The 19196-nt window shown below is 42.5% G+C and overlaps 1 pseudogene; it reads left to right on the forward strand.

Moving 5' to 3' along the window:
• The first annotated feature begins 518 nt into the window (after positions 1–518).
• LOC129833922 (lactose-binding lectin l-2-like) lies at positions 519–989 on the forward strand (annotated as a pseudogene).
• Positions 990–19196: the final 18207 nt, after the last annotated feature.

Below are 19196 nucleotides of genomic sequence, written 5' to 3' on the forward strand. Positions count from 1 at the left end.
CCTAGTAAAATAAAAAAGACATATAATTGTTTATGTTATTAGTTTAAGCAGACTCTTTGTCTAATGTTGTGACCTAGATGATCAAATTGTAGGACCAATTTATGCAGAAATCCAGGTATTTCCAAAGGGTTCACATACTTTTTTGATTAAGATATGAATGAGCGAGCTATGACGGACGTAGTCAATAACTATTTGTTCAGCACTTTTGAAATGTACAGTTTATATCTCTTAGTGAGGGTAGAGAAAAATACACTTAAAACCTCTGATTTGTGTCTTTTTTTGCCAAATACACTGACTTAACAGCCTCAAAGATGACATAGGTCAATAGTTCATTGCATACCATTCATTTTGAGGTGATCAGAGTTCCACGTCCAGAAATTATCTACCAATGATATCCCGCCTAGCAACCAACCTTATCCAATAATTTGTAAATGAAATAAAAGCCTGGCACAGTTAACCTCTCAGCCTACCAGCCCCGTACACAAGAGCAGAGCTGCAGATCCCAGCAGCTTTTCACCATGTCAGTGCTCCACTGTTTCGTCTGTCTCCTGAGCCTTGCTGTAGGTGTTCTGTCTGGCCAGGATGGAGAGCTTTTCCAGGGCTCCTGCTCCATGGGCTGGTACAGCTCTAATGGCCGTTGCTTCAAGTACATTGCCATGAGTGTTGACTGGGCCAATGCAGAGTCACACTGAGTGTCTCAGAAAGCTAACCTGGCCTCTGTTCACCACCTGGATAAACACTGCATTATAAACAACCTGATCAAGAGCTACAACCCTGCTGAGAGTCCCACCTGGATCGGACTGAGTGACACCCACAAGGAGGGCAGGTGGATGTGGTCTGACGGCTCCCAGGTGGACTTCACCCACTGGAACGGAGAGCAGCCGGATAATGACCAAGACACTGAAGACTGTGTTCTCACTAACTGGCCCGGTGGAAAGCAATGGAATGATCTCACCTGTTCCAACCTGTTTGCCTTTGTCTGTGCCTAGCGACTCAACTAGATGGTCACAGTAGTGGAGGATACTCAGTCAGACTGTGTCTGAAATCTACTTTGATTTTCAATAATAAACCCCTTTTATTGAACAAATATTATTTGTGTTGTTTGTCACAATAATGTCTTGAATTATATAACCCATTGTTTAAAATAGTCCTCATCATCACATTGCACTCAGTTGTAAAATGAGAGCTCACCAAAAATGTACATTGTTTTTTATGGCTATAGTGGCAGCTGTCTTAACTGTGTGTGTCTGGACATCCTTTGCCTCAGCCTGGCTGTGGCCTTGGTTCTGGCTCTAGCCCTGGCCCTGGTTCTGGTTAGTAGTATGGCTCCTAAGGCAGCATCTGCAGAGGGATTCAAAGCTGCTGGATCAAAGATGTTCTGGCAGAAGCAAAAAAATAATTTGCATAGAGCAGGGGCAGGAAGGGGGAATGGAGTTAAAACAGTTAGAAACTCTCTTCCAGTCAACTCAAGTCTAAGTGTATAATGCCATCTTGTGCCACTATGCCCTCCCAAAGATCTTCTAGACAAAAAGAGACTGCATCATAACATAACACTGTTTTGGCATTGAGGGGCTTTTATCTGATAACACAACCCCTAGTTTTAGATCAATTGAGTGAAATTATGCCATCTTTGGCATCAGTTAAGAATGCTTTAAAATACAAATGGCCAAAACAAAGGCAGAATATTACTTCTCGCCCAGCTAGCACATAACATTCTGAGAAGCATATGTTTCTCAGCACATTTAAGGAACTTGACAAAAAAAGGTTATTTTCTTGGTATTTCAGTACTTTAACAGAACGTTTCCTAAAAGTTCAAAGATGGTTACATTTAATTTCAATTTGGAAATGGTCTAGGAAGTTTGTCCAACTGGAATGTTCTAAAATAGTTCAGAGAACATTAAGGAATAACGTTCTTCTGTGGAAGTTTCAGTACTTCAGCATAACGTTTCCTCATGGTTCTATTTAAAGTCATATTCTCAAATTGTTCCTAGAACATTAAGAAAACTTTCCATAAAAACCACAAACCACTTTTGTAACGTTCTAAGAATGTTATTTAAAAAGATACACATTCCATTCTTCTCAGCACCAACAAAACTCTATCCTTTATCTTGTTAAGTGTGTTCAGGTTTGTTGGCTGCGCCCACTAATTGGCCACACCTGATCCTAATGAGTGCTTGATTCCTTTGAAATGGGGTCTGCTTGAATAGACTAAAATTAACAACTTTGTACGAGTTAAAAAACAAGCATATAATGCTAGCTCCATCCTGGAGGCACAGTGGTCCAATTCCATGGATAGAGATCAGAATATTATAGGTTCGAATCTACAATAAAAAAATAAACATTTGTTTGCATGATTAATGCCTAAGCAAATTCATTTCCATGTGTCCTATCTGTGCTTGGAGGTTAATCCAAACTAAGCTAGGAGTTTTAACAAAAGTCTTATTGAAACATGTTCTCAGAAAGTCATTGAATTACCTTCAAGTAACCTATCATTTCTTTTCTCAGCACAAATTAAACCTCTCAGGAAAACTTTCAGGGAACCACAGTAAAATATTCTCACAAACTCCCTGCAACCTAAAAATGTACATTCCCAGAACAGGTGAAATTTTCACTTCCGTTCTCAGAACGTTTAAAAAAAACGTTCCGTTTTACTGGTCAGGAACCATATGGCTTCGTTCCAGAACTAATGAAAAAACTCAAACGTACGTTCCCACAACTTCCAAGAAAGCAAATGTTCTAGCTGGGGCAATATGCAATGGTTTTCAGGAGGATCCTGGTTGGGTTTGTGTGTTGACAAATCTCCCTTCAACATACTGCACAAAATAAATTAATGGAGGTTTATTAACAGCTGGGACAGCAGAGGAAATTGCAACAATGTATTTCACAGTCCTGTTTCAGACTCTATTGACCTGGTACTTAGTCACAAAATCACGTGGTACAGTAACAGTTTGTACATTCAGTTATTTACCAAAAGATACAGAGGGCTATTTTCTCCATGAATCCCAAAGAAACCGAAAGGTAATTATAATAATCATAATTTTGACCTAGTCATTTCAAAGAAAATTCCAGGTAAATGGCAGACTGTATATAAAACACCAATGCGTAAATGTTATTTTTAAACCCCACTGAAATGCACAGCTGGAGCCTGTAATGTGCTGGCCATGCCAATATTTGAAGTATGCTTCCGCATTTTTCTGTTATTACTCCCACAACTGCTGTTGCTTGTCAACACGGATAATGATCACTAAAGATGACAGTCTGAGTAAACATTAAAGCTCTATATCTCTAGAAATGTCATTAAGGTAGCCACAGCACCAAGAGATGTATTCACTTTCTCCAGCCTTCCTGGATTAACCCTTTCATTGCACACATATGGGTATAGCCCCCATCCCTTGTTCTCTTTTATGTCGCGGTTACTGTTTCCTATCCCCATTTTGAAAGCATCTCAGTGAGCATCTCTGTTACAGTCCTGTCCAAAGGGAGGTTCCAGACCTGCAGTATTACACTCAGCTCCTCTCTCCCCTCCAACCTGACCTTATCATCCTCATTACAGACACATTATCTCTCCTGTCTGATTAGCTGTAATTCTGCAATTGGCTCTAATTGAATGTTGTCCTCCCCTGTAGCCGCCTCCAGATCTCACACACATCCAGAGCGTCACATCTCTCTCTCTCACACACACACACAGGGATTGTGTAGTTTCTGTTGTCACCATCTTTGTCTGTATCTTCGTTCCGTGTAATTCTCCCTCATCTTTACCATTGTCAACAGAGAGATCATGAACATCTAGGCAATAGCAACCTTAACAAGGGATGTTCATGTCCTGGGTGACACCATCCTGTTTCATCTCCCTTATTCTAGTCTTTAAGTTCCCCCTTTTTAATTAGCAGCAGTGAGTCAGTGTGGTAGATAAGGCTTTCCCCTGGTGATTCAGTGTCACCATTGTGCTTTCTTTCAGCTCAGTATAGTTCTCTGTGTTTCTCCTATAGTAGTTTTGGGGAAGATACCCTAAGGGAAGTCAGTTTAAATTATAACTGAAGCCCTCTCAGAAAACGAAAAATACAAAAGGCTTTGAAGGAATTTAACTCACTTCGGAACCAACAGTAAACTTGTTCCAAAAGCCTCACACTGTGGAATGGATCATTCAAAATCCAATTAAAATACCCCCTCACTCACTCTCAACAAACAGCCCAGGAAATCCCCTTATAGAAGAGAATGTGTGTGTGTGTGTGTGTGTGTGTGTGTGTGTGTGTGTGTGTGTGTGTGTGTGTGTGTGTGTGTGTGTGTGTGTGTGTGTGTGTGTGTGTGTGTGTGTGTCCAAGATGAAAAGTACTATTGGCATCAGAGTGAGAGAAGTGTGCCCGAGGCTGAACTGACTCAGGATGATAGCCAGTTGATCTGTATCAATAGCTAATTAAAACAATTCCCGATAGACAGACACACAAACACAAAGTCTAAAATGTTTTTGTCTCATTACAATCCCTTTAATTGTAGAGAGCTCTTTGTCTCAGTATGAAGCTGGAGCCTGTTTGTGTGGAGTGATTGACAGCTCGGTGTAGAAGGCACGGATCTAGTAATTACTTTGGAGAGACTGGGGGTTCTGGTTTGATTGCTTGCCTTGCTTTTAAATTATGTTCAGTCTTCAATCTGGTAATTAACTAGTGCCGCCCTGCCCTTCTTAGTTCTGCAGACACAGCTTCTTCTACATAGATGTGATTTCTTATCTGAGGTCTTTTTGAGTTCAAATATGAGGGAATTACTATTTAGTGCCAATAGTACTGCAGGTTAAAGCTATGTCCAAGAGCATTTAGAATAACATTTTTACAGTAGTGCGCACTGATGAACTCATAATTGAGGAAAGGCTATCTGATCATAGTAGGTAAAGGTTACACCCAATGCAAATACCCATGAAGAAGAGCGAGATTCTAATGAAAGCAATTTCAGCTGTAATAATGAACACTATACAGTATGTAGGGGCTAGCGCGTCATGAAAATTACACTTCAGTGTGTGTGTGCAGTAAAGTTCAAGATATATGAAGGAATGAGCAGTTCCAATTTATCAGTCCCTTAAACCCGGTCAGCATTGTTCTATGAGTGAGAGGACTGAGAGTTGGGGCTAATCTCTCCATTCAGCAGCTGGTTTGATGGAAGGGAAAGCAGCCTGACCAAACACCAATAGCATGGCTGTCCCCCCGTCCGTCCCCTGTGAGACAGACAGCACACCATAGGTGATCAACCGGTTGATCGACTCAGGGTTAGTTTATTGTACAGTGACTGTAGTTAATCTACAGTCCACTAGAGGTCCTTACACCATAGTCAATTTAGGACTCCCAGACCGGTACTTTGTCAATGACAAAAAAACTGCATAGTTACCATCTGGGAGATTTGCTCAGCCACACACACACACACACACACTCCCAGCAAGCTGGTAAACAAAACTATGATTCTTTCAGACTGGCAGCAGCAGTGTTCAAAGTAATGCACGATGCCAGAGACAGAGGCAGATTGTAGCCTAAGAATTATCTTGTCTGGGTGCAGGAGGTTCAATCTCTCAAGGAATAGTTTTAATGATCTATTATCATTACTATCATTATTATCAAATATATGGTGAAAATGTGTGAAATTGTGGGAGTAATAATTAAATCATTTATCCATTTCATTGTATTCCCATTGTGAATTCATGCAACATATCTTGACAAGCTACAGTATGTAATTTGACTACATCAGTGCATTTGTTATGATAAATTAATATAAAGTACAGCAATTTGTTAAATGACAAGTATGTGTGAAAGTGAAACCATTGTTGAAATACAATAAAAGACTGAGATAATGGAAAATCGAATGAGTTGAGAACTCAAGGGAGGCCTCTATGGTGGAGAAGATGGCGGACAAGGATAAAAGGATGAAAGTGGAACATATTATGAATAAATATGGAGTGGGGATTGCACAAGCCTTCTGGAAGATCTGGTAAAGGAGAAGATAGCGGATAAGGAAAAAAGTGGAATATGTTTTGAGGGAATATGGAATGGAGGATCGCACAGAACTTTTAGAAAAGCTAGAGAAGGAAAGTGAATGTGACGAGTGAGGGTGAATTAATTGTAGTGGCAGGTGCAGTGATGACCTCCGACAAGGGAAGCGGGCTGAAGGGAAGGTTGGCTTCAAGTGCAAAAAAGTAGGATACCTGCTCTAGTAGCTCAGAGATGGAACCTGAAGAGAGTATGGAGGTAGTATATGCGATGAGGCCGCCGAGTTTGGGCCTCATCCCGAAGATGAAAAGGATGATTCTGGCCCAGTGGGAGTGAGATTTGTGGGTCCTTGCGTTTTGGCTGATCCATATTGGGTGGAGAAGAGGTTGGGGACTGTTGAGTGGTGAGTGTAACTCGGGAGTGGACTAGTGATGATTTATTGTGTTTCTTCAGTCCAGAGGGAGCGGGCGCTCTGGATCACGTGATTAGGGAAAATAAATGTGTCTTGGTGTGCTCTTTGGAGCACTGCTCCAACTGCTCTTAAACGCAAGTCAAACTAAATGCATGATATTCAACCGATCACTGCCCGCACCTGCTCGCCCGTCCATCACTACTCTGGACGGCTCTGACTTAGAATACGTGGACAACTACAAATACCTAGGTGTCTGGTTAGATTGTAAACTCTCCTTCCAGACTTAAGCATCTCCAATCCAAAATTAAATCTAGAATCAGCTTCCTATTTCGCAACAAAGCCTCCTTCACTCATGCTGCCAAACATACCATCGTAAAACTGACTATCCTACCGATCCTCGACTTCGGTGATGTCATCTATAAAATAGCCTCCAACACTCTACTCAACAAACTGGATGCAGTCTATCACAGTGCCATCCGTTTTGTCCCCAAAGCACCATACACTACCCACCATTGCGACCTGTACGCTCTCGTTGGTTGGCCCTCGCTTCATACTCGTCGCCAAACCCACTGGCTACATGTTATCTACAACTCTCTATTAGGTAAAGCCCCGCCTTATCTCAGCTCACTGGTCACCATAGCAGCACCCACTCGTAGCATGCGCTCTAGCAGGTATATCTCACTGGTCACCCCCAAAGCCAATTCCTCCTTTGGTCGTCTTTCCTTCCAGTTCTCTGCTGCCAATGACTGGAACAAACTGCAAAAATCTCTGAAGCTGGAGACTCATATTTCCCTCACTAGCTTTAAGCACCAGCTGTCAGAGCAGCTCACAGATCACTGCACCTGTACATAGCCCATCTGTAAACAGCCCATCTATCTACCTACCTCATCCCCATACTGTATTTATTTATTTATTTATTTATCTTGCTCCTTTGCACCCCAGTATCTCTACTTGCACATTCATCTTCTGCACATCTACCATTCCAGTTTTTAATTGCTATTTTGTAATTACTTTGCCACCATGGCCTATTTATTGCCTTAACTCCCTTATCTTACCTCATTTGCACTCACTGTATATAGACTTTTTGTTTTCTTTGTTCTAATGTATTATTGACTGTATGTTTTGTTTCTTCCATGTGTAACTCTGTGTTGTTGTATGTGTTGAACTGCTTTGCTTCATCTTGGCCAGGTCACAGTTGCAAATGAGAACTTGTTCTCAACTAGCCTACCTGGTTATATAAAGGTGAAATAATAAATAAATAAAAAACGGCGCCATTGAAAGGATTAATATTGGGGTGGCATTAAGTGTTGAGGAGGATCAGTTGAAATGTAAGAAATTCTTGGTATCTGTGATACCGGCCGTTTGGTGCGACACAGATCTGATGGAGAGTGTGCGAAGAAGACATTGTCTGTCCTGCTGAGTTTTGATGTAGTCTTTGCCCAACAATGTCATGTACGTTATCCCGTGAGAGCATTGTTCAAAAAATACTACAGTGTTTTAGGTGTCAAGTTCCTGGGCATGTTGCAGCAGTGTGTAGGAGGAAGATTCCTAGATGTGAGAAGTGTGCAGGAGGGCATGAGACGAAGGAATGTGTAGTATTGGTGGAGAAAGTTGTGTGTGTTAGCTGTGGGGGTGCCCATGGGGCTGGAGATTGGAGGTACTTGGTGAGAGAAAGGCAGGCTGAGTTTGCCATGGTTAGAGTTGTACAGAAAGTGTCATATGCCGAAGCAGTGAAGAGAGTGGTAGAGGAAGATGGGTACAGGGTGAGGGATACTTAGAGGATTCCTGTGAGTAGGCAGAGACCAAGCAAGAGAGATGGGAAGAATATGTGCTTCAGTAAGGTGGGCTTTTTAGCATTCATAGCCATGGTGGTCAATTGTAATGCAGAAATGGATCAGAAGCCACAGAAAATAGAGGTTGTGGTGGAAGAGAAGTACTTGGAATTGTGAGGATTTACTGCAGAATAGTTGCAGGGGGTTTTCAATGGTAGTGTTCTGTCCTCTCAGACCGTTGGACTCAAGTAGGATTAGAGGGTTAAATAGTGGAATGGGGTGGTGTTTTTTTAGATAGGGCTGGTAGTTGGCAGGGCAATTTTCCTTTTCCCCAATTTTGTATTACCAAATCAAGAATTGAATGTAGGTAGGCCGTGAATGGCCTCACACACCAGTACAGTAGGTGGCGGTGTATGCACCTAAAAGTTGGATGTGATCCGCCAACCAAATCCTAAAGAAGAAATCGAACAAGAGATAGCTGATCTTGCTCTGTTTTAAGATTTGACACACTACATTTATCAGAGAGTGCATTTTTAGAGACAGGTGGGACTTCTTCTGCAAAAAGTACAGATTGTCTCAGCAAATATTCTTTCCAAAAACCAATCTTTAGGATTTTTGCAGATTTAAGACAAACACAAAAAAGGCAAACACATGCCATTCCGGTGCACATCGTAGCACTATCCACCCCCAGGTTTTTGGTTTTTGGCAACGGCACTTTTTAGTAGGAACTTGCCGATAGGCATCTCACAGCCCTCGATGAGCCAATGTTTTGGATGCAAACATCAGCAAAGGGAACAGTAACACATACAATTTTCATACACCATCGCACAACAGGTTGGTCAAGAGGGGTTTCTTTGCCATGATGCCATGGGTTCCCAAATACGAACAGAGCAATAGACGGCACCCACACCCAAAACAAAAATACCATCCCAAAACGGTTTCAACTATGTGAACAGAAAAGGCTTCCACTTTTTATGTGCGATGTGTAAAATACACTGCTGAATGTGGTGGCAAAGTGGCCCACTTGTTCTGCAGAACAGAAATGTTGTCCTAAACGCCTACAGGAGGGAGCTGTTGAGGATGGATGGCTTATTGGTGAGTGTTGCCTTCTCATTAAAAGTGTATTTAACAGTCTGCCAAAAGACCAGAGAGAGAGAGATGAGCTCACTCTGTGTCTGTCAGCTCGGCTTTCTCATCACCAGGACATTAATACACTGGGCACCTGAGAGGAGTCAGAGAAGAGTCACGTATTGTGACCTTTTCTCAAACAGCGGCTCAAAGACCTCAGTGCCTTTTATAATGGGCCACTCTAGTCTGCTCACCTAGATATCTACAGTAATGGAGAGCCTAGAAGATTTAGCCATACTCACCATATTATTCCATTCAATATTTTAGTCTGCATAGTAACCCAATGTAACATGCCGGACCACAGGTAGTCATAAAGAAACAGGCATTGACTATAGCTAGATAGGCTTTCAGATATAAGTGTTTATCAAGTGTTTATCTGTGCTGACTCTAATTAGCAGGCCCTGACAAGCTGGGTGACAGCTGTTTCTGCTGCAGCTGAGGCAGCCTTAACCAGAGCAAATGAGATCAATTAGGCCTGATCAAAGCAGGAGATTACAGCTGTTTGTGAGACGGGCCTGAGTCATGCCATCCTGATTCATTATTCAGCCTGCCTCTGCTCTGCCACCCAGGCACAGACGTCCATCATTCAGGCCCTCTACGTCAGCGCAGACAGGGAACGGGTGAAGCATATCATTAACTGTTTTGTTTGTTTTTCAAGTTATTGTGCACTTATTCCCTTTGGGAATAGTTTTTTAGAGTCACCTTATTTACAAACTTGGTGTGGTTTTATATATTTTAATTGTTGGTTATTTCTGGGGCTTTGCTTGGCTTGCTTAAGTGACAATAGCAGATCAAAAACAGTCCACTGGGAATAATTGTGTGATACCAAGCGGCAATATTAATTTTCTTGGGGCGAAAAGGTGAATTGAATAGAGAGAAAGACAGAGCGAAACAGAGGTGTGTTGCAATGAGGAGAGAGACAATCCATAATCACACGCTCACTATGTCTCCCCGGGAGATCCATCCTTAGTGAGATTGCTGCAGTCACTTCTAAAGCTTGGCCATCTCATTTGGAGAGATCAAAGGGGATCAGACACTATCAGAGGCTGGCGGAAGTATCTCCATAATCAGAGCAGATGACTGTGACTACTGATCATCGTAGCTGTGGCTTCAGTCTACAGGAACACTATCATTGTACTGAGGTTCTATCGAGTTCTGGATCAATCCACTACATGCTGAAAATCAAGGATAAATATATGCCGAGCATTTAATTAATCATTTATTAAGGTAAGAGCAGAGAAAAACCTTCCCCCACTCCTAGCTATCTTCCTTTAACTCTCATAGTTCAGGGGCAGCACGGAGACTGAATGGGACTTTTTTGTTTCACTCTCTCTCTCTCTCTCCTCTCTCTCTTCCCTTTCTCTGAATTGGATTCACAGCTGTGCCCTGTTCCCTGTGGCTGCACCATGTAAAGTGGGAGATACTAGAGTTCTCTTCTGCTGCGTTGCTGTGTCTGAGGATGGCTCTGAGGATATGCCTGCCAGTATGTAGTACAGCATATCCCTTCTCTCTCACACACACACACCAACTCCCCCTCTCACTCCATCAATCCACAGCATGCTAAATAACTCATGAGAACAAGTGGGTTGGAAACAAGCTGGCTCTGAAATTCACACAGGCTTTGATCTCTACCAAGACTACATCAAGGATCTAATTGGACGGATTTCATTTATGCCATTCTGTGAATCCCGTTTGAGGCTTCTTTCCTTCATATATTCTGGATTTGGATCAGAAAAGATCACTCACCCTGTGCTGTTTTCCTTTGAATGTGAACGTTATATTGCTTGAAAGGGTTTCATGAGATCATTGTTGGGTAATGAGAGTGTATTTCTGACCGGTCAGTACAAGACAACCTGGTGTGCTGCCAATGGATCAGTGGTGCTGAGACTGTGAATAAGTCCAGAGCAATAGCAAATACCCACTGGGCACAGACGTCAATTCAATGTCTATTCCACGTTGGTTCAACATCATTTCATTGAAATGATGTGGAAACAACGTTGATTCAACCAGTGTGTACCCAATGGGTAGGAGTGTCTTCAGTTTACCTCTCTCCTGTTCTCTCCCTCACTTATTCAATCGACCTTTCTTCCACTATTCTAAACTCAGTGCACGTCCTCTCACTGTCAACTGCGTTCAAATTCAACCATCACCCCTGGTGAGATAAAACCGCGACTTGTCAGTGAAGAGCACTTTTTGCCAGTCCTGTCTGGTCCAGCAACGGTGGGTTTGTGACCATAGGCGACATTGTTGCCAGTGATGTCTGGTGAGGACCTGCCTTACAACAAGCCTACAAGCCCTCAGTCCAGCCTCTATCAGCCTATTGCGGACAGTCTGAGCACTGATGGAGGGATTGTGAGTTCCTGGAGTAACTCGGGCAGTTGTTGTTGCCATCCTGTACCTGTCCCGCAGGTGTGATGTTCGGATGTACCGATCCTGTGCAGGTGTTGTTACACGTGGTCTGCCACTGTGAGGATGATCAGCTGTCCATCCTGTCTCCCTGTAGTGCTGTCTTAGGCGTCTCACAGTACGGACATTGCAATTTATTGCCCTGGCCACATCTGTAGTTCTCATGCCTCCTTGCAGCATGCCTAAGGCACGTTCACACAGATGAGCAGGGAACCTGGGCATCTTTCTTCTGCTGTTTTTCAGAGTCAGTAGAAAGGCCTCTTAAGTGTCCTAAGTCATACTAAGTCATATTAAGGTCATACTGTGACCTTAATTGCCTACCGTCTGTAAGCTGTTAGTGTCTTAACGACCGTTCTACAGGTGCATGTTCATTCATTTGTTTATGGTTCATTGAACAAGCGTGGGAAACAGTTTTTAAACCCTTTTACAATGAAGATCTGTGAAGTTATTTGGATTTTTGCGAATTATCTTTGAAAGACAGGGTCCTGAAAAAGGGATGTTTCTTTTTTTCCTGAGTTTATTTTCCCCATCTAAGTGACTATTTTACTCTCTTTTAATCCCTCACTCTTGAATTCTGTCCCGTTATATGCCATTATTTTCATTCAGCTTCACGTGTCCCTCTTACTGTGTTCCCCCATTCTTTCTCTGCTTGTTTTCCCTTAGCGCTCTCCTTCTTATCTCCTTTCCCATCAATACAAGTGGGCTCAGACAGTTTGGCAGGCCACTCAGACACCAGGATCATGTGAAGGGAATGTCTGGGGGATTAGAAACCTCTTCTCTATCTACCTGTGTCTTCTCGCTCTCTTGTTCTCTCTCTCTGCTCCACCTCTCCAGACAGCCAACAGTCACCCTGCCCCTCACCTTTCCTAAAAGCCAGACCACAGATGCTCTTCAGTCCTTCAGCAGCACCTGATTTACCACTGAGAGTGGCTATACCGTCTGTGTGTCATGTTGCTAGATCCCAGTCTATAAACTCTGTAATTGTGACCTTTGCAGTGACAGAATGTCTGCCAGAACAGTGACAGATGCAGCATGAATAGACTGGTCCTGGATCTGCCAGCTGGCCCGAGCTGCACAGACTCACCTGCTGATGGGTATGTCTTCAGTCCTCAGCTCCTCTCCACTGTCGGTTAGCACACACCTTTACGGCTTGAACTCTAGCTATCATTCCACACACCTTTACGGCTTGAGCTCTAGCTATCATTCCACACACCTTTACGGCTTGAGCTCTAGCTATCATTCCACACACCTTTTACGGCTTGAGCTCTAGCTATCATTCCACACACCTTTTACGGCTTGAGCTCTAGCTATCATTCCACACACCTTTTACGGCTTGAGCTCTAGCTATCATTCCACACACCTTTTACGGCTTGAGCTCTAGCTATCGTTCCACACACAACTACTTTAGGTGGGTAGGATGTGTACAGGATGGCATGCACCACTGAGCTTGCTTGATCGGATAGCATGTATCATAGTATGCGTCAGTGACCAGGCTGAGTGACATCAACCATAGATGACAACAGAAGAGGAGTGAAAGGGCATTTTGAGTGAGTGGGCTGATATTTGACGGCATTTTCCTGGAGAGCCTATTTCCTCAGATCTGTGGAAGACTTTGCTGCCTCTCTGACTGGAAAATATGAATGTGTAAATATAATACATAGAGCCCAGAGAGAGGTATCCAAAATGAGAATGATTGGTGAATATCCCCTTCCAGATTAGTTTTAGCCCATCATATCAGGCCAAGTGAACTTTAACAGCAGTTGTGATTTGAAAATCTCTGCACTCGCTACCGAGTCAAACGCCTTGGATATGACCCTGAGCAGGGAAGCAATTAAGTCAGCCAGGATGGAGACTGCATTAGCCAATGTGATTACCACTTTACATATGAAAATAACTCCCATCCGTAGAGGTGAACTGCCCGAGCGTCCAGCGGGGTGACTGACAGATTGCTAATGAGGTGAAGACTCAGAGAGGCAGAGACACGGTCGGGTCCAAACCCAACCTTCCTCTGGGCAGACTCAGCACCAGTGGCCCAGATCTGGATGATACTACCCAGCTAGCACATTTGGTTCCTTGGAAGTTGTGGAAAAGTATGTTTTTGGTTTCATGTTGGTTCTGGGAACAAAGCCATATATTTCTGACCAGTAAAACTAAACGTTTTTTTATATTCTGAGAACAGAAGTGATCATTTCGGCTGTTCTGGGAACATTTATTTTTAAGTTGCTGGGAGGTTCTGAGAATGTTTTACTCTGGTTTCTTAAGTTTCTTCTGGGAGGTTTATTAACGGAAATTAACAGAAATTATAGATTATTTGGAGGTTCATGAATAACTTTCAATAACACAACTATCTTATTTCCTTATGCATTAATAATGCAAACATTTATTTTTTTGACACGGCATCAGTGAAATTCAAACCTATAATCATCTGTCCTCTATCAATGGAATTAGTCCACTGCACCACCAGGATGTAGCTAGAATGCCATATTTTTTGCATACAACGCTGTTCCTATTAGTCATTAAAACAGACCCCATTTCAAAGGGAAACAAGCATTCATTAAGATCAGGTGTGGCCAATTAGTGGGCGAGGCCAACCAACCTGAACACACTTAACAAAATAGAGGATAGAGAGAGTTTTGTTGATGCTGAAAATGTTATTTACAAATATATACATTCCAATCATAGAACGTTCTCTGAACGTTACTAACATTTTATTGAGGTTTTCATGGAAAGTTTTCTTAACATTCTTGGAACAATTTGAGAACATGACTTTGGAGTTGGACCAGTTGGAGAATGTTTCTAGAACATTACCAGAATTGAAATGAAATGTAACCATGTTTGAACCTTTAGGAAACATTCTCTTAAAGTAATGAAATACCAAGAAAATAATATATTTTTGTCAAGTTCCATAAATGTGCTGAGAATGTTCCAAAGTCAAGCAACTATCCTGCACCATTCCCAAAAAGTTGTTGGGAGGTTGTATGCAAAATAACCATAAGACAAGCACGCTCTCACCAAGCTCTAAGAAACATATGGTTCTCAGAACGTTATATGCTAGCTGGGTATAGTCTAGAGCTGGTTCCCCCCTGTTTAGACTGCTCTCTCTCTCTACCTACCTGCCTGCCATGTGTCTTGCCTCTGGCCCAATTCAAATTGGACTAGCTTCCCTCAAAGAGACAGGGCAGGCTTATCATGCATGCACAGCATTGTCTGTGTGTCTAAGGGAGGTGCAGGAAGGTTTGAGTCAGGAAGTACAGACGTACAGGGATGTGTCTGCATGCTCTGGGTCCTGCACCTTTATACATGCAATTAATGTTTTGGTGAGAATCACATTACTGTATACGTTATGTACATATGTGGGTGTGCATGAATATGCAATATCCTAATTTGCATTTTGGGTATTTTTCTACACACTGACTTCTAATGAGCTCTGGTCACGCAATTAGGGACCGACCAGGACCAACCATGCTTAGCTCCAGAGGTAAGCCAGCATTGGGATGCAGGGTGGTGTGCTGCTGGCATATGAACTTCACATGTTGGTGTTGGGTCTTTTTACATGGAAATGACCAGCAGCAAACCATAGCATTGCATTAATCAAAAGGGAAGGCTGCTGGTAGGGGACATGAGCAGGCAGCTTTAACCCCACTGTCATGCAAAGAAAAGCACCACAGAAACCAGAGAGAGGAGAAGAGAGTGGGAGGCCTGGCCAGCAGTTTAGATAAAGGTGATCCTAGCCTGTGATCTGTCTCTGTGGGGAAGGTGGCCTCCCTCACTTTGAACCATGCTGTTTCATGGCCACTGTATGGGCTAATTCACTGATGGAGAAAACACATTCAACTGGTTGACCGGTGGCTGTCCACTCTACTTTATACTGAGCTTACATATTGTTCCTTACCTACAGGGCAGCCAGTACACTATGTTCTGTATCTCTTTTCATTTCTTTTATATTTCGTACTGAAAGCATTGGATTAATGGTGACATCCGTGCTACAGTATGCTAAAGGTTATGATTATTATTGATTACTACCACCATTATGTATTATCCTGTTACTAGTCACTTTCTACACCTGTTCACATGTACATAACTATCTCAATTGCTCCAGTCCCCCTGCACATTGTAATAATGGTACTGGCACTGACCTGTATATAACTTCCATTCTCCTGTTTTTTTTTCTTCTCTTATTTCTTGTGTGTTTTCCTCATCTATATTATTACTGCGTTGTTGGAAAGAGCTGCAAGTAAGCATTTCACTGTGCTGTTATACACCTGCTGTATTCTGTGCGTGTGACAATAGAACTTTGAAACTGAAGGCTAGAACTATTGTTTTTTAAGGACGGGACACGGACGCATACAAGAAGTCCTGCTACAACCTCGGTCAAGACATCAAACTTCTGAGCTTCTGAGTTGACCTCTATATATTTTTCTTCTGCACACTCACATTCCAACACGCATACAAACTCACTCTAACATTTGCTCTCACACACATAATATGCACATACATTTACACTGACTTTACACACGCCCACTCACATGCCAAGAGAATGCTACCTGCCCTAATGCATAGGGCTAACTCTAAAGTTTGGTGGAGGAGGAATAATAGTCTGGGGCTGTTTTTCATGGTTCGGGCTAGGCTCCTTACTTCTATTGAAGGGAAATCTTAACGCTACAGCATACAATGACATTCTATACGATTCTGTACATTTAACTTTGTGGAAACAGTTTGGGGAAGGCCCTTTCCTGTTTCAGCATCACAATGCCCCCGTGCACAAAGCGAGGACCATACAGAAATGGTTTGTCGAGATTGGTCTGAGGAAGACTTTGACTGGCCTGCACAGAGCCCTGACCTCAATCCCATCGAACATCTTTGGGATGAACTGGAACGCCGACTGCGGGCCTAATCACCCGACATCAGTATCCGACTTCACTAATGCTCTTGTGGCTGAATGGAAGCAAGTCCACACAGCAATGTTCCAACATCTAGTGGAAAGCCTTCCCAGAAGAGTGGAGACTGTTGTATCAGCAAAGGTGGGACCAACTCCATATTAATGTCCATTATTTTGGAAGGAGATATTTGACGAGCAGGTGTCCACATAATTTTGGTCATGTAGTGTATCTACCTCTATCACTCCAGTATCCCTGCACATTGTAAATATGGTACTGGAACTGACCCTGCTTACTTACTTTATTGTGTTGTTTTTATTTCTTATTTTTATTTCTTGTGTTTTTGTTCTACCTTGTTATTTTTAGTATTACATTGTTATTGATTACTGCATTGTTGGGGTTAGAGCTTGCAAGAAAGGCATTTGACTTGTGCATGTGACATTGAAACTTGAAAAACACAGCAAAAGGACAATACTGGAACAAAATGGAATCCTACTACAACGGCTCCGACGCTCGTCAGATGTGGCAAGGCTTGCAGACTATTACAGATTACAAAGGAAGACCCACCCGTGAGTTGCCCAATGATGCCTCCCTCTCAGACGAGCTAAATGCCTTCTCTGCTCATTTAGAGGTAAACAACATGAGCCATGCATGAGGGTTCCCACTGTTCCGGGCGACTATGCCATCTAGCGCTCTATGGCTCAGGTGAGTAAGACTTTTAGAAGGGTTAACATTTGCAAGGCCAGGGACCAGACGCAATACCAGGGCATGTGCTCAGAGCATCCACGCCTCCATCCACATCGACAGGGCTGTAGACATATCTTAGTTAACATGGTCCGTACACACCCACACAGTCGTGAAGAGGGCACAACAGCACCGTTTCTCCCTGCAGAGGCTGAAAAGATTTGTCATCGGCCATCAGATCCCCAAGAGGATTTACAGCTGCACCATCGCAAGGCTCTATAGAGAGTGGAGCGGACGGCCCAGTTCATCACTGGGGCCGAGCTCCCTGCCATCCAGGACCTTTATACCAGGCAGTGTCTGAGGAAGGCCCATAAAATTGCAAAAGACTTCAGCCACCCAAGCCATGGACTGTTCTCTCTGCTACCATCTGGCATGCAAGCAGTAGCATAGCATGTTCCGAGACAGCTTCTGTCTCCAAGCAATAAGACTGCTGAACATCCGGACTATCTGCACAGACTCTATGCGCACACTCACACAATAGCTGTGCAGCAACGCTCCCCATCCAACCTGACAGAGCTTGAGAGGATCTGCAGAGAAGAATATGAGAAACTCCCCAAATACAGGTGTGCCAAGCTTGTAGCGTCATACCCAAGAAGGCTCGAGACTGTAATTGCTGCCAAAGTTGCTTCAGCAAAGTACTAAAGGGTCTCTATTCTTATGTAGATGTGATATTTCAGTTTGTCTCATTATAAATTTGCTAACAATTCTATAAACCTGTTTTTGCTTTGTCATTATGGGGTATTGTGTGTAGATTGATGAGGGGGAAAAAACAATTGAATCCATTTTAGAATAAGGCTGAACATGAAAAAAAGTCAAGGGGTCTGAATACTTTCCGAATGCACTGTACAGTGGCAAGAAAAAGCATGTGAACCCTTTGGAAGTACCTTGATTTCTGCATAAATTGGTCAGCAAATTTGATCTGATCTTCATCTAGGTCACAACAATAGACAAACCTAGTGTGCTTAAACTAATAACACACAAATTATTGTATTTTTCTTGACTATATTGAATACATCATTTAAAAATTCACAGTGTAGGTTGGAAAAAGTATGTGAACCCTTAGGCTAATGACTTCTCCAAAAGATAATTGGAGTCAGCTAACCTTGAGTCCAATCAATGAGACGAGATTGGAGATGTTGGTTAGAGCTGCCTTGCCCTATAAAAACACTCACAGAATTTGAGTTTGCTATTCACAAAAGCATTACCTGACGTGAACCATGCCTCAAACAAAGAGACTTCAGAAGACCTAAGATTAAAAATTGTTGACTTGCATAAAGCTGGAAAGGGTTACTGTTAGGAATTTTGTTGATAATATTTAAAACAATTTCTAGATTTAGATAAAGCTACAACTAATTGAACTCTGCACGCCTGGTGAAAAGAGATTTGTGCTGTGGGTTATAAAGTAAACAGAAAGGGTCGTTAAACTATGGTTGAACTGACCCAACTTAGCCCTGAGATGTTTAGATAAGGCTGTGGGTAACTTTTTAGGTCTTCCATTATCTTGAGTTGTCTGCTGAAGTGGTAATAAATTATAGTGAGCCTTCAGGAGGATAGATTATATTGTGTGTCATGTGTGTGCGCTGGGAAGTTGGAATTAACTTTTGAACCTATTTTATATAGGGCAGGACGAGGAGATTTATTCTGTATCCTATGACGTCATATCTTGTATGTAAACTGTTGGTTATGGTCAAATGGTAGCGTTCTCCGAGAATAAATACTATTATCTAATTTTAATAAGACTGTATCCTGTCTATGTCACGTTCCTGACCTATTTCTGTTAGTTTGTTATGTGTGTTAGTTGGTCAGGACGTGAGGTTGGGTGGGCATTCTATGTTTTCTGTTTCTATGTTGGTTTATGGGTTGCCTGGTATGGCTCTTAATTAGAGGCAGG

The sequence above is a fragment of the Salvelinus fontinalis genome, chromosome 34 (genome assembly GCF_029448725.1).
Source record: "Salvelinus fontinalis isolate EN_2023a chromosome 34, ASM2944872v1, whole genome shotgun sequence".
Classification (NCBI taxonomy): Eukaryota; Metazoa; Chordata; class Actinopteri; order Salmoniformes; family Salmonidae; genus Salvelinus; species Salvelinus fontinalis.